This window comes from Syngnathus acus, chromosome 1 (assembly GCF_901709675.1).
Source record: "Syngnathus acus chromosome 1, fSynAcu1.2, whole genome shotgun sequence".
NCBI classification, from domain to species: domain Eukaryota; kingdom Metazoa; phylum Chordata; class Actinopteri; order Syngnathiformes; family Syngnathidae; genus Syngnathus; species Syngnathus acus.
The window spans coordinates 2,781,292-2,795,971 of NC_051087.1; the positions used below are offsets into that span (position 1 = coordinate 2,781,292).

The following is a 14,680-nucleotide window of genomic DNA, read 5'->3' on the forward strand; positions in this document are numbered from 1 at the left end:
TTTTTAAATGAAGTTTCGGGAGGCTCAGTCAAGAATCGGCGCGCTCGTTGTGTGCGGGCGTGCATGCGTGTACGTGTGTGTGTCAGAGTGTGCGTGTGTGTGAGGGGGAGACAGTAAAGATAGAGGATGCTTGTTGGCTTGCAGTCCATCATTGCGGGACCTGCGAGGCTCTCGGTACCAGGCACGGTTGCGCAACAAGCATGTGGGGCTCAAAAGTGGGAGAAAGTTTCGAGCTGCAACGAGGTTTACATTTTAAAGCATCTTTAGGTGATTTATTTGTAATTAAGCGTATTTGACATTTTATAAAGCTGAAGTGGTGTATTTTACGCAAATGCTGCGTGTGGATGAGGGGGTCAGGTGGATTGGGCACCTGCACCGAATCCGCGTTCTCAATGTTTTTGATGACCGATTGTTTTGTCGCAATTAATCTCCTTCCTCCTTTTGCGTCATCTTCTCATGAGATAATAAGGACTTCGTGTGGGGCAGCACCCTAGGGTGCCGTGGCCGCCTGTTGACAAATATTTTGGGGGGGGGGGAAAGAAAAAAGGGCCTGGGGGAGAGAATGATGCGTTTTGGGTGTCCACAAAGGCCTTAAATCATTTTTAGAAGAGATTTTTAGAAGAGATGCGAAGTGTGGAATTTGGAGGGAAATGGCATTTTAAATAAATTGCGGTTACATTCAAAAGAGGAGAAAATGTGTCGTTTGTTAACAAGTGTGTGGAAGAAAAAACAATTTGAACAAACGACAATTATTATTTAAGGCAATTTATTCGTGGCAAAAATGAGTGTGGTGTACGAAAAGACGAGCAAACTTTAACTACATATTTTTAACCAGCTTCTTCATTGGAATTATTTTAAATTTAATAAAACATACATTTTGGAACGTTATTGATGTTTTTTTCTGGGAGGTGAGAATGAGAACATTTCTTAAAGGGCTTTAATTTATGTCAATTTAAATTGACAGTCGTTATTTATGCTTGAAAGAAAATGTAAACATGTTGACGTCTCTAAAAAAAAGACCGCACAAGAGCCTCGTTAAGAAGTCAACAGCGTGACTGGAATCAATAAAGCGGCTTCGAATGCATTCAGAAAAGGCAAAAAAAAACACGTTTAATAAAACAGAGGAAATAATTATTTGACGGAGGGAAGAAGGCAAAGACAAACATTTAAATGAAGAGGATCGATTATTTTCCCTTGCCGCGGTCGTTAAATGGTTACGAAAAATCGACCCTCGCAAAGTTTACAACCAAGCGCCTATTTTTTTTTTTTTACATTTATTTATCTATTTATTTATTTGACTCCATTAAGCACCGCGCTGCTGCGCTTTTGCGCAAAGCCGCAGGCCGCCTCTGCCGCAATGTGAGCACCACCGTAAAAAGAAAACACGCTCTTGTGCTCGCCCGCGTGCGTGTGTGTTGCGCGTGCACGCTTTATCTCTAAAAAGCGTCTCACCTCTCCTTGCAAGGGTGCTGTAACGGGGCTTCCTATCAAGTGCGACAGGTCGACTATGGGCCGAGACCTGGACGAGGGACTGTTTCAACCCGCCCACGCCCTCTTCCCCCACTTTATGACTTAAATAGCAACCCCGCTTTTTTTTTTCTTTTTTCCAAAACACACACCCAAGCAGAACTTCGCGTATTCATTTCTGCATTTAATATCATTAAGATATAGCAGTTTGAAATGCAAAAATCATTTACAGAAAAATCAATAGTTGAGGGTAATAAAAATATAATTTTGAATGCAAAATGATCAATTAATATAGTTTTATACAGCAGATTTTTTTTTTATTATAAATTAAAAATAGTGTGTTGTAATTAGTGAAAATCTTAGAAAAGCATTTTCAGTTTTAATTTTAATGCTGGCTGCCATGTTATTTACAAAAAAATATGCTTTTTTTTAAGGAATATTGGGGAAAGCAAAAATCAGTCTGATGAAAATAACGGCGAGTTCTTCGACAACGATAGATACATTTTTAAATCATTCTTATTTTTACAGGCAGTCTAATTTGTTAGTTTGGAAATGCTTTTTTAATTATTTTTCCTTTTTACATCTTCATTAGAAAACCAACCACCATTTTGTCAATGTGTCAGATTACCAATTTTTTAATTTGTATTTATTTTAAAACAATCAGGTCAAATTTCAATCTCTCTCTACACAATGTCACGTCTCCCCCATCTCGGAAATGCCTTCAAGATGATAACATTAATCTCGTTGGAGCAGCTCAGGAAGTGATAATGTGACGATTAACACATTGATACACTCACAATATGTGTGTGAGTGCGTTGCAGATGTGCTGCCGATGCATCTTCGGCAGTGAGCGGCAGAGATTTAATGCACATGTGCAGAATGAGCCACACTGATTGTGTGCGTGCGCGTGTGTGTTATTATTTCCATATCTGACTTTGATGGGTCGTTGAACACGAGCATATGGGATGTCTATACGTATCTGGTGTCAAGTGTGTGTCTATAACTGTGTGTGTGCGCGTGTACGCTGACACCCAGTTTGTGTGTGTTGCCATTTCTTTTTCTGAGTGGGTGGCTAAATACTCTTGTGCCAGTTGCTGGAGTGGGTGTGTACAGTCGAGGCGAGCGTGCACGAGGAGTTTATGGTTGAGTGTGTGTGTGTGTGTGTGTTGGCCGGGACTCCATGTGTGTGCGGGTGCGAGGTGAAGTGTCTCTTGGCCGGCCTTGGCTGGAGGAGAGCGGCGAGGTGAAAGCGGAGATTTTTGCAAGAAAAACCGCTTTCCTTCCCTTTGCTGACTTTCTTCTTCTTCTTCTCCTTCTATCACTGTCACCCTTTCCTCTATCCGGCTCAATCTTAACAAAAGAGAGGCTCAATCGACGCTTTATACGCAGTTAAACAGCGGCCTTGAAATGGTGGATAAAAAAAGAAAAAAAATGGTGGTCCATTAGTGCGGCAACGACGGCGGCGGCTCGGTTTGTGTTATTGTTGCCAGAGCGCTGACACACACATTTAATGGCATGTTTAACATGTGTTCTATTTTATATTGGGAGCATTTGTGGCTTGATTGTTTTTCAGGCTTTTTCCTAGGGCGGTTTTTATTGGGATCGAGAAGGGAATGGCCGGGTTCAAATGCATCCTTCACTCGTCCCGACATAAATATCAGATTGTGTTGGCAATCCAGCGTGGGCGGTTTTTTTTAGCCTTTGTGTCAGAAAACCTCAACTCCAAACCTTACCTTGACATCCAGTTTGCTAATCCGGGTCATCGCAGATAAGCCTGGTAAGGAATTTTAGGGATGCGCATTGTCATATATTATCGCCACGACCCAAGGCATGGTTCGGATCATGTGCGGCATTACGATTTGGTCCGTTGTCTTTTTTTTTTTTTTAAGGCCCGCCATCTGGAAACAGCCATGTTGACAAAACACGTCAACCACAAACGCAATTTGGTAAACGATGCGGAAAGGCTATAAAATGATGGAATTGGGGCCAAGAAATGGACGGCAAACTCGCATATGTATTTATTTTTAAAAATGCCACGATGTCACGGTGAGCTACCGCCAAGCTGTACAAAACAATAAATACAATCTGATCAGATAATGCTTCATTATATTTCCATTCACATGGAGCTGTCTCTCAAGTGAAGTGTGGAGAGTCTCTGTCACCGAATTACATAAGTGTTCTCAATGAATATTTATCTTCTTTACTTCTTTGCCGGGCGGCATCATTGGGGTGATTGACCACTCAATGGAGAAAACTTGTCAATATTTTCAGAGAGAATATGGCTACTTGTTCTTTCGTACGACATCGGGTTAGCTAGCGTTGTGCATTTTTTTACGTCGCAATGTTAAAGAATTCGCTTTTCCAATTGCAAAGGCAACTCGCATACCTTTAAAGAGATTTATCAGGATTTTATTTTTTAACTTCACTTCAGAGTTGCTATGTCGCTTTTGGCTAGTTTCCTGCGGCGAAACAAGTCGCCCATGTGAGGAGAAAGTGCGTGTGTCGCTCAGGATGTCACCACCCTGCTGCGGTCTAATGAGCCTCACACACACACACACGTACACACACACTCACACAGAGGTATGTGTGAATTTGCGTGTACAGTGCCAGCAAGTCAACATGCACTCCGCGACCGGGGATGGGAGGGGGGGGAATATTTTTTCGAGAGGAAACGTTCCCGCGTCGGCGTGAGCGCACGTCTGAGACGAAGGTGACACGGCTCGTGACCCGCGCTAAGTGACAGGAACCCGGCCGGGCCCGACTTTCACGCCGGCTTCTCCCTTTTCCTGTTATTCCTCAACTCCTGATTTTTTTTTGTTCTCCTCTGGAGCGATGCCAGTGCGACGGGCAAATCGTTTGCTCTTTTTTTTAATTATTATTATTTTGTGTGTCTTAGAGGACTCCCCCCCTCCCCCCTCCCTGTCTGCTGGCTGCCAATTTGCCCCATCAGCAGTGGCAAGAGAGCTCTCAAGGCAGAGAAGCTTTCATTTGTCTTGTTGTCCGTGTGACTAATGCCACCGCTATTGTCGAAGAGAAAAAAAAAGCACTCGGGCTGGATTGCTATTATTATTATTATCGCTCAAAATCATCATCATTACAACGCGTGTTTACGGTCGTGGGGGTAATGACGGGCATTTTTGCGACCGTTTGTTCCGTCGCTGCTTTTTGCACGTGAATTATCAAAAGTGAACATTTTCTCTGTCCTGTTTTTTTTTTTTTTAAACTTGCAATGGAGATGTGATGGCCAGAGGCCCAAAGAGGATTTTTTTTTTGGAAGGGAGGTTCTGGAGAAGGGAGGCTAGTGGTACAGGCCGTGGTCGGCACGTTGCCAACACACACATGAACGGACTATTCCCTCCCAAAGGCGAAGATAACCTTTATGCACAAACTAGTTTTTTTTTTTTTTGGGGCACACATGGCATCTCATTAGCTACTTTTTGGTTTTGTTACAACATGTGTAAGCATTTGTTTGCGCTGCTGGATTAATAAGGTTTAATGGCCGCTGTTAAATGCGGCCGCGTCGGCGTCCCGCGGCTCGTGTTTTCCGAGCCGGGTGACTTTTTGGGGGTTTTGTGTGTGTGGGCCACATGTGTTGTCACATGTCTCCCTCAGAGAGGTGGGGGGGGCACCGGTGGACCCCCACCCACCCGTCTCGTGACATTCATTGTGCGACGGAACAACGGGGCAAAGTGAAAAATCTTGTCTGGCTGTAAATGGGAAATTTTGTTTGTGTGTTAAAAGGAAGGCGAAGGTGTTTTGTTCGCACACACACACACTTGCTGTTGATGTTTTCTCAGTAAATGGCCCGACCTGCCTCTTCCATTGTCGGGAAACACTCAGCGGTAAAGTGGACGGCCGCAGCTCGTGACGAGCGCGACCCGGACTAGCTTTTAATATTTCATGCTTTTTAATCTATTTGATATGTTTTTCCTTCCCCAAAAACATCAACAAGAAAAACACTTTTGTTTTCCTTGTTGATGAGGCTTTGTAAAAAAAAAAAAAAAGGCGACTTCTCGTCAGGTATTTCGTTCCTCTGCCGGTGCCTCGTAAATTTGCCGCGGCTTGAAAGGAGGCCAGGAGGCTAAAGATCAACGTTTGGCCTGTGATTTAAAGCGCTGACATCGATAAGAATGGCCGGCAAAACAACCGCCGGCTTTCCGCAGCGGAATGACACTTAAGAACGTGCAAAAGCGCATTATGACACGGGCGAGAAAGCGAGGGAGGGGGGGGGGGGGGTCGGGGGTCTGTTAGGGGGAATCAATTGGTAATAGGCTGAAGTCACAGAGGCGATTAGAGGCGTCGACTCGCCCCGTGTTGTAAATGCTGTCAGATCTGTTCAAGGAAGCCTAATACCTCTCAGGTTGAAAGCTGTAATAACATCAAGTGTAAGTCGAGCTGCGGGGAAGTGCAAGGGTGAGTCTGGGCAGGCTGGAAAGAAAAAAAAAAAAATAGGAACAGGAAGTGGTTGAAAGTGGTTCAACATTGAGGTGTGCACGTGTATACCAGGAGCAAGGAGGGGGGGGGGGGGAAGTGGCAATGGGAGGGGTCGGGCTAATTCATTTGGCCTCATTAGAGTCAGGGATGGGGGGGGCACCGCCCACAGGGGTCCCCCCCCACAAGTGCACCCTGGTAGATTTATGCAAACACCCTTAAGCCCCTTTCACACTGCCTTCATGGCAATTTGGCGCATCACAGGCATGACGGCTATTTGCTTGTCGCTTTCAGGCAGCGATGGTCGGGTCGGCCGCTGAGGCTTTGCGCATTGACATAATGACGTGAAAAATTCGGATCCTTATCGGGCTTCCGTGGAGCTCGATGACCCTGAATCGAGCTACGATTGCTTCGGACTTCGAGCCCAGCTTAGACAGCGACTATCGTGTGTGTCTGTCGTCTCAAGCACATACTTACACACACACCCACAAAATCTTTTCACACACACACAGGCACACACAAAATCTTTTTACGCACACACACACACTCAGATGACACAGGCACATGGCGCAGTTTGGGGAATAGAAAATTGCCTTCTCAGGAAGGCCCCGGCCAATTAAGGACCTGACCGTATTGAATGTCAAGTGTTAATTTAGCCCCACCCCCGCCCCCGCTCCTTTCTGTACAAGCCGCCCACCATTTCCCTGCAGTGTGGGTCCCAGGGATGAGCCAAAGTTGATTGCTGCTCCATATTATGTGTCGCAAGCATAAGTGGCAAACGTGCCCCCTCCTTGTTAGCCTTCAGCGGAGCCCCCCCCTCTTTGCACTCCCCCCCCAGAGGGACGCAACGATGGCGGGGAGGAGGAAGGATTAAGTGTACCGCAGTGATAAGCACAAGTGTGTGTGTGTTTGGGGAGGGGGGGGGGGGGACTTAGTTGGTGAAGAAGTAAGGGCAGCGGAGAGAGAGAACGAGAGACAGAGACAGAGAGAGGCCAAAGGGTTTGTTTGATCTCACAGGACTGGGCGGTGACTCATGATGGTCTTTTAATGGCCTTCACTCTTAGCGAGGTGACGTCCCAGGCACACATGTCTTCCACACACGGCTCCCAAAGGAGACACAGTACGCATACGCGCCAACCATGCAGGGGAAGAAAAAAAAAAAAAAACGTGCGGCATATGCATGTCAGGCCTGGAGTTGAAAATGTCACAAGGTCGCCATTTTTTGGACTATTATCAGAATGCATATGTGAAATTAACATGGCGGCAACCACTACCCTTCATGAAGTTTGCAAGAAAGTTGTCCGAGCCTAATAAAACACTCCAGGGTCCGAGTTGGCTTGTTTGTGCGTTGCACTGATGGTAAATGTCCACCTCCTTTACCTCGGTGATCTAATAGATATCCACTTAGTCTTAATGGGCAGATTCCCTTTCTCCGCTCCTGATGCACACTTTAAAGGTAGAATTCCCAGCTTGTCTTTCTCTCGTCTCACTCCTTGTGACCGCCGCCGTTTTCCGCCACTCCGGCTCGGACGGACGGACGCGTAGAAAAATGAACACTCGACATGTGCCCCCCCCTCGGCAATGCTATCTCGCATCAAGTCTGCTTACGCGGACACGCTCGGCCGTGTTTGTGTGCACTGATGGTGATGCGGTGAAATTGAATTGAGAGTGTGAGTATTGATCACTTCCTCCCCCTTGTGTGCTATTAGAGCTGTGCTGCCGCTCGCTTCGAGCCACCTGCACAAAGCCGACAAACACTTGCCGTGACGGGCACACGCCAGGAAATTCTGCAGCGGGTTTTCAAAGACTAGATCACCAAATGGGCTAACAATTCGAATTTGGATGACATAATGCTGGTCGAAACACATTGTGGCAATTTTGAATTTCTTTTTCCTCTCAAATTGGGTCGGTTTTTTGAGACATTTCCATATAAATTATGACTTGGTATTCATTTCATGCTACAACTTTAATAAGGTTGTAAGTATCTTTTCGAGCAGTTCCAAACTTTCATTTTTGATGCATTATCTTGAAAGCCATGTGAAATTCTCATTTTTTTTTATTCACGGGCTGACCCGGTCCAACGTATGAGCTCCAATGATGAAAGTCACAAAGTGTGTCCCCCGCTTTACTGTCAAAAATACAAGCGCCCTGAAAATATCCTTGGTGGAGGTAATTACAACTCCAGACGTGTTATGACAGACGGAGCTGCGCGTCGCAGATTTATGCACGTCAGGGGCCCCCTTAAACGAAGCCCATTTTTGCACACACGTTTGCATTGTTTCGCGCCACAATCTGTTATGTCAATAACACAGGACGAGTTCATAAAAGTCAATTCAGCCGGCGATCGTCATGATCGGAGCCACCCATACAGCGGGGAGGGGGCGGAGGTAGGGGAGGGGGTGAGCCCAAGCGCGGGTAGATAGTGATGTCTGCAGGGTGGTGGCGCTAGTGGCCTCTGACAGGGCTTAATTGATCACCCTGACCCGAGAGCAGCGAAAACGGCAGCGGTGGCGTGGAAGGATGCGATAGATAAAGAAAGAAAGGAAGGAAGGAGAAATTGCGCCAGCGAGTGGCTTAATCTCAGCGGAGCGCTCATTTCTGGGCTCGGGATGATGAATACGCCGGGCCTAGCGGCTGACACAGATGGATAAGGCCGGCTTGCGGGCTGCTGGAGTTATAAATTAACACATTATCGGGCCTTAATGTGGACTTGCGACCTCACACAGACACCATCAGCGCACACACGCGCACGCTCGCACTTTGTGAGGGTGCCGACGGTGCTCCTCAAGGGGCATCGATTTGTTAAAGTGCTGAATTGGCGTCGCGGCTGCCGGTACTACTTTTTTTCCCCTCGCCCCCTCCTCCCTCTGCTTTTTACTGACTTTTCATCTCTATTTTCACCATCTTGTCCATCGCTCATGTCTTGATTTGTCGACTCAAAAACGCCCTCTCCCCTGGGTTGTCCTGGCCCAAATCCCCCTTTTTCCGGGTCCAGCTGCTCCCTTCGGCGGCCCCCGCGCGTAACACGGGCCAGCCGACATTGTTATGTCGCTGATTTGGAGAGTGAAAGGGAAGCACTATGCGTGTGTAGCGAAGGGGGATTGCTTTTTAATAAGCGCATGAAGAGCGGGGCTTATATTCCGAGCCGCCTGCACATTGTAAGGCCACACACCGTGACAAGTTCCTGCGCAGTTCTCACTATGTAAACCTCAACCAGATCAAATACCGTGCCGGCAGAACAGTCCGGTTCAGTACCGAATGGACTTGGAAGTGGTCTCAGAAAAATTGGACCATTAGTGTGAAGTGCTGCCTCCATGAGTGAAAATAATATTTTTCAACAGGTAGCCAGCCACCTGCTAGCTCCGCCCAGTCGTCATGGTAACAGGAGCTGTCGTTAACAAGTGCAATTGAGCGCTGTTGAATGACGAAATGAATTTTTTTGTTTTGAAAGAACGTAAAAGGAACAACGTTAGCAAACGAACTTTATTTATTCATTTTTTAATCTATTTATTTATGTATTTAAAATGCAAAATTGGTGCTGTCATTGTACACGGACGTGCGCGGCAAAAAAAAAATCAAAAATTATTTAACAAGAAAAGATTACGCAAGGTACGGAAGTCATCGCTCTGCCGTGTTGGAGTCGGGACCGAGCGGTCTTTTGCTAGCGTCTGCTCCATTATCACCCATCGCTCACGTTGTGCGTGCGTTGGCTATGATCGACTGTGTGAGGCCGAAAAGAGAGATTCAAGGGGAGTAATGACAGTCCCCCTGCTTACTTGCTTGCTGTGGTCCAGCCCAAACATTTACCATCTGGTGACCAAAGCCTGACCCTTTACTGGTCTCGCGCAGACACGCACACACAACCGCACACATACACACACTCGGACGACGTCCAAGTGATGAGTGAGCGACCCCCCCCCCCTCCCCTCCTTTTCCCAGCCGAGTGTCCATCTCTGCCAGACAACTCGATCCCCCTCCTGACCTCGCTTAAGTCCAGCCCCCGGCCGCACATGATTGGTGAAGGGATGATAGATTGATGGCTGCCTGATCTGTTGGCGGCTCTAATGAAACGCTCCATAAAGCGTCCGTTCTGGCTAAGGGAACGTCAGCAAACACGCCTGGCGCTGACCAAAACAAACACGCAATCCGCTCGCTCGCTAATGACATATCGCCCTTTTATTTTCCCCACCTCAGCTTTTTGCTTCACTTAGCCAGCGTCTTCATCTAAGTCTTGAAAGATGAAGCCATTAAGCAATGGAGAGGGGGGGAGGGGGCGGGGCTACAGGTACCTTTTCAATGGGACTTAAGGGAATTTTAGACATGACTTACTGAAAGAGTGACGCATGCATCACCGAGTTGTGACATTTTAAGGTCAACTCGAAGGTCACCTAGGCTTAAGCCCTACTGTACATATGGCGAGTGTGTGTGTGTGTGTACCTTTCTAAAGTCACTCATCGCCTGCTTTCCAGTCGAGTCGGGGGAACAAGGAGTGAGCGGAGAGCAGCTTGTGATGTTGTGACTGTGGCTTGACGATAGACAGAAAGAAAAAGGGGGGGGAGTAGAGAGAGTGACCGCAGTGGTATTGGGGGGGGGGGGCAAGACACAACATAGAGAGAAAGCAGAAGTGGGGAATCTCTGCAAGAGGAAGGCAGAAAGTGGGATGGAGGGAGGGAGGGAGGGATTGAAGGAAGAAGATAGCGTGGGGGTGGAGGGGGGGTGCCTCCGCCGCCTCTGCCGCCTCGGCCTGAGGCTGATGCGTAGTGACAAGTCACTTAGGAGGATTTCACTTCCTCTAAACTGCGGCCGGTGGCAGGAAGAGACGTCGCGAGTTGGGACAATCAAGCGCTGGAGGAGATATGACGGGACGCATGCAGAGCGGGACGCACGCACAGCGTGCCGCGCCGACAGCGAGTGAGGAAGGAAGTGAGACAAGGCGTGTGTGTGTTTGTTTGTGTGTAGTATGTGTGTGTGTGAGTACACAAACCAGAAGCCACCAGATTTTTCCATGCGCCGCAACCATTGAAGAAAAGAAAAAAAAAAACGCTCGCTCTAACAAAGATGAAAATGACTAGAATGAATATTTCATTCCATAAATGAGTGATTTGGCTCTCACAAACCTCACAAAAGATATTAAAGATGAATTTAAGCACAAACAAGAAGAAAACAAATCTACAAACTCATTTTTTATGCGCCACACCCCGTGTTTTCTTCTCCAAGATGAAAAAAGTTATTTTCGTTTAGACGTGTACATGCGTCACCTGGTTCAGAAACCACAGACCGGCAGCTGCCAGCCTTTTCTACCGCGCCATACTCCAAGTAAACGTTCGCATGATTTGAAAATAACACATAATAATATTATTCGATTGCGTTTTGCGCATGTGTGCGCTGCGGGGTTGCCGGCCGGTTGAGCGCTCGCCCCGTGAGGGGGGGGGGGGGGGGGGAGAGCCAGCCTCGGGCTCCTCATGGTACCGCGTGTTACCGCTCTGCCTCCCTCATTCCTTCACCTCCCGTCCGCAAGTGAGGAGTGCGAGGGAGAGGAAGAACAAAGACACGCTCCGAAGAGCCTGCCAAGAAAACAAACCTTTTTCTGTGTGTTTTGCAAATAGTTCAGTGTCACAAGTTCTGATAAGTGTCCCGAAAAGTTCTTTGGCTAGGGTACGTACCGTGTTAGCCGCGCGCAATGAGCCGTGCCAAGAATGTCCGTGTAATTGGAGCGCGGGCCCAATCCAAGAAATACACTTTTCCCCTGTTTCGCAGAGTAGCTTTTACTTTCCGAGCAACGAGGGCGAGACAATTCTGAAATTGTCTCCTGACGAGAATTTTTAAGCGTTCAACTCACACATGCCTTCATGAACGCTTTTTTTTTTTTTTGTCCGTTCCACTCGCGCATCACTGAGCATCTGCAACTGTGCTGAATGAGGACTTGTGAAAGCTTGTGAGACAAAACGCCCTGGCAGCACATAGCAGTGAACATAAAAAGGGCAGTTTGCACTTCGTAATGTAAAATACCCAGAAGCCCTTTGAGCCAAAGTGACGACGGAAAAGGGCTTTACAGATTTAGCCGTGTGACACGCAAGATTTCTTTTATTCCGTGTCAAGACTGAGCTGTGAGTTCGAAAGGGGCTAGTGATTTCATATCAAAAGGAGCCTTCCTTCCTCACGCTGTTTGGGATTGTCCAAAACGCCAAATCAATTAAGGTATTTTCCATGATTGTGTCAAGAGAGAGAAAAGAACCCCCCCCCTTCAATCCCTGAGTGGGTTTTACTGCGAGTAGCTGCACTTTTCAATGTGTATCAAGTCCACAATGGCTTAAATAATTCATCCCCGCCTGCTCGCTTTCCCTCCATGTTGCTCTTTGTCCCCCACCGCCATCCTCTTGTTCCTCTCACCATCATTTGTTTGCTTTGAGGAGCTAAATCTTGTTTGCGCGTATTAATAAGTCAAGGCGGATTATCTCAACCCCACCCCACCCCGGACCCCGCACTGCCTCCTTCCCCGAGACTAGCGAGGTAGCGCTTACGGCCCGCCGAGGGCCGGGTGGCTTCTCTGTTTGCAGAGAACGAGCGCGCCGGGCTAATTAGATTAATTCCGATGCCTGTAATGATTGCTCACCATCTATTTTTAATGAGTGGCACATATCAAAGAGCAGCAAAGCATGTGAGAAGCTCCAAGTATCCCCCCCCACACACACACAAAACGTGTGTGTGGATCTGTCAGGGGCTTATAGCGTGTTAGCATATTGCCGTCGAGTGCGTATGTTCTTGTCGCTGATGATGCTGACACGGCAAGAGTTGATCCAATAAAGTGAAACTATGCTTGTCAGTAGAGCACAGACCTCCATCAAGACCAGAGAATGCGCTGAGACACACACACACGACACATCAGGCATCTTTTTTTCACTGCGTTGCCCCATCTGCCTAATCTGTTGGATCACTGACCCGCCGGGCTTCCCCAAATTCAAGCTGCGGCGGGTGAAAAAAATCTTAACAATAATCTTGTTTTACAACCTTTATCCAGATCCTCGCAAAAAAGTAATGGCCTCGCGTACTGTCAAACAACGAAATCGATTTCAGCACATACATATGTGGAATACGGCGACATAACTAGCTAGCTAGCTAAACTAATGACAACCACAGTCAAAGCCAGAACCTTTTGTGCTTGAATACTAACTAATATGATAATGAACTACCAAACAAGAATGGAAATGGCATGTTGCTCATTTTTAATAGGCCTTTGTCTCCTTGGCCCAGTAACTATAAATATTTCAAAGGTGTGTTTGTTCAAAAGTAAACAAGGGGTGGGGGTGGGAAACAACAATTTGATGTCTCTCGAAATGAGACACTGCAAAGGTGAAATTGGACCTGAACGTTATTTGCAACAAATATTCTTCTGAATATATATGAACACACAGACGCTGGGTAGATTTCCATGAAAAATTAAAGCAGGTGTTTCCGGTAATTATAGCACTGTTTGCTTTTGCCTCAAAGCGAAGCTGAAGTGTAATTAAACATGCGGGCACAGCACACGCATCGTCAAAAGTAAAGCTTGTACATACACATGCTGTCTTAATCCAGGCCATGGAACAGCGCCATTACGTATGTCAACGATGCTAAATGAGCCAATTTATTGGTCACACTCAATGGGAAGTACTAATTAAACTGTTGGACAGCAGGACATGCTTCTTACCTGTCCAACTTACCGTAAAGAAAATCTCAGAATTAAAGGCCCAGCATGCTTGCTTCAAGTTGTTTACACAAACGTTCAATCAAACTATTTCATGAAGCAAAGTACGGTATCTTAATGCTAGCTTACGGTTTGAAACTTCATAGATCGGCGAAGAGAAATTAGCACTGATGTTGTGGTTGTAAAACTGTTCGGGACCTTCTTAAACTTTTATTCTCCAGGTTTATTTAACTTTATTCTCGAGGTTTGGACGGACACAACAGTGTGATGTGAAGCCATTTGGAAAATGTGCCAAGCTCTTTTTATGAATGAGAGGAATCTTGCGGCCTTGTGTGTGTGTGTTTGTGTAAGCTGGCAACGACCCCCCTGGAGGGTACATAATTCTGCGGGACGCGTCCAATCAGCGGCGGCGTATGCGCGACACATGTTTTTTTATTCAATTTTCTTGTCTTTTCATCTTGCGCCACCGCCAGAACGCTTCCTGCTATTTTCCTCCCAGCTCGGGACAAACGAATAACAGATGTGAGAGGGCTGGAACGCAAAATCCCCTACACAACCCCCCCCACTGACACCCTCCACCACCTTCCTCCACCCTCCGTCTTCGGCGACGAATGTGTGACAACCTTTGCACTCTCACCCGCTTCTTTTGTTCCCTTCCAGACTGCCTAGCCCATGTCCGCTATGCTAGGACGCGAGTTCCCTTTCACTGGAAGCATGTTTTCTTATCGTGTATCTGTGTGTGTGTTTTCAATCCCACTCATGTTTATGCAGCGATGAACTCAATCAATACCAGCCATTTTTTAGATCCTGCTTTCCCCTCCCATATGAAAAAGATAAAGCTACACACCTGGCAAGGAATGAGTTAACGACACCAGATTTATAACCGCATTCCAAGCCAATAGGGGGCAGTACATCACCTGGGGGTTAAATCTATAAATCACACTCCTGCTAGTCTGTCTTGTTTTATCGTTGTCAGAAAAAGTATCTCTCGGAGTTGCGTGGAGCTGCTTAACTGTTAGCTAGATGCTAACAGGCTAAGCTAAGATAGAGGATTTTACAGTAGCTTAGCTGGGCAAAATGGATTCCAAAATAGACTTT

At 46.8% G+C, this 14,680-nt stretch overlaps 1 protein-coding gene across 3 annotated transcripts in view; it reads left to right on the forward strand.

Moving 5' to 3' along the window:
• Nucleotides 1-14,680, forward strand: part of bnc2 (basonuclin 2) — a 105,896-nt gene that overhangs the window by 43,797 nt on the left and 47,419 nt on the right. The gene's annotated exons all lie outside the window — the stretch shown is intronic.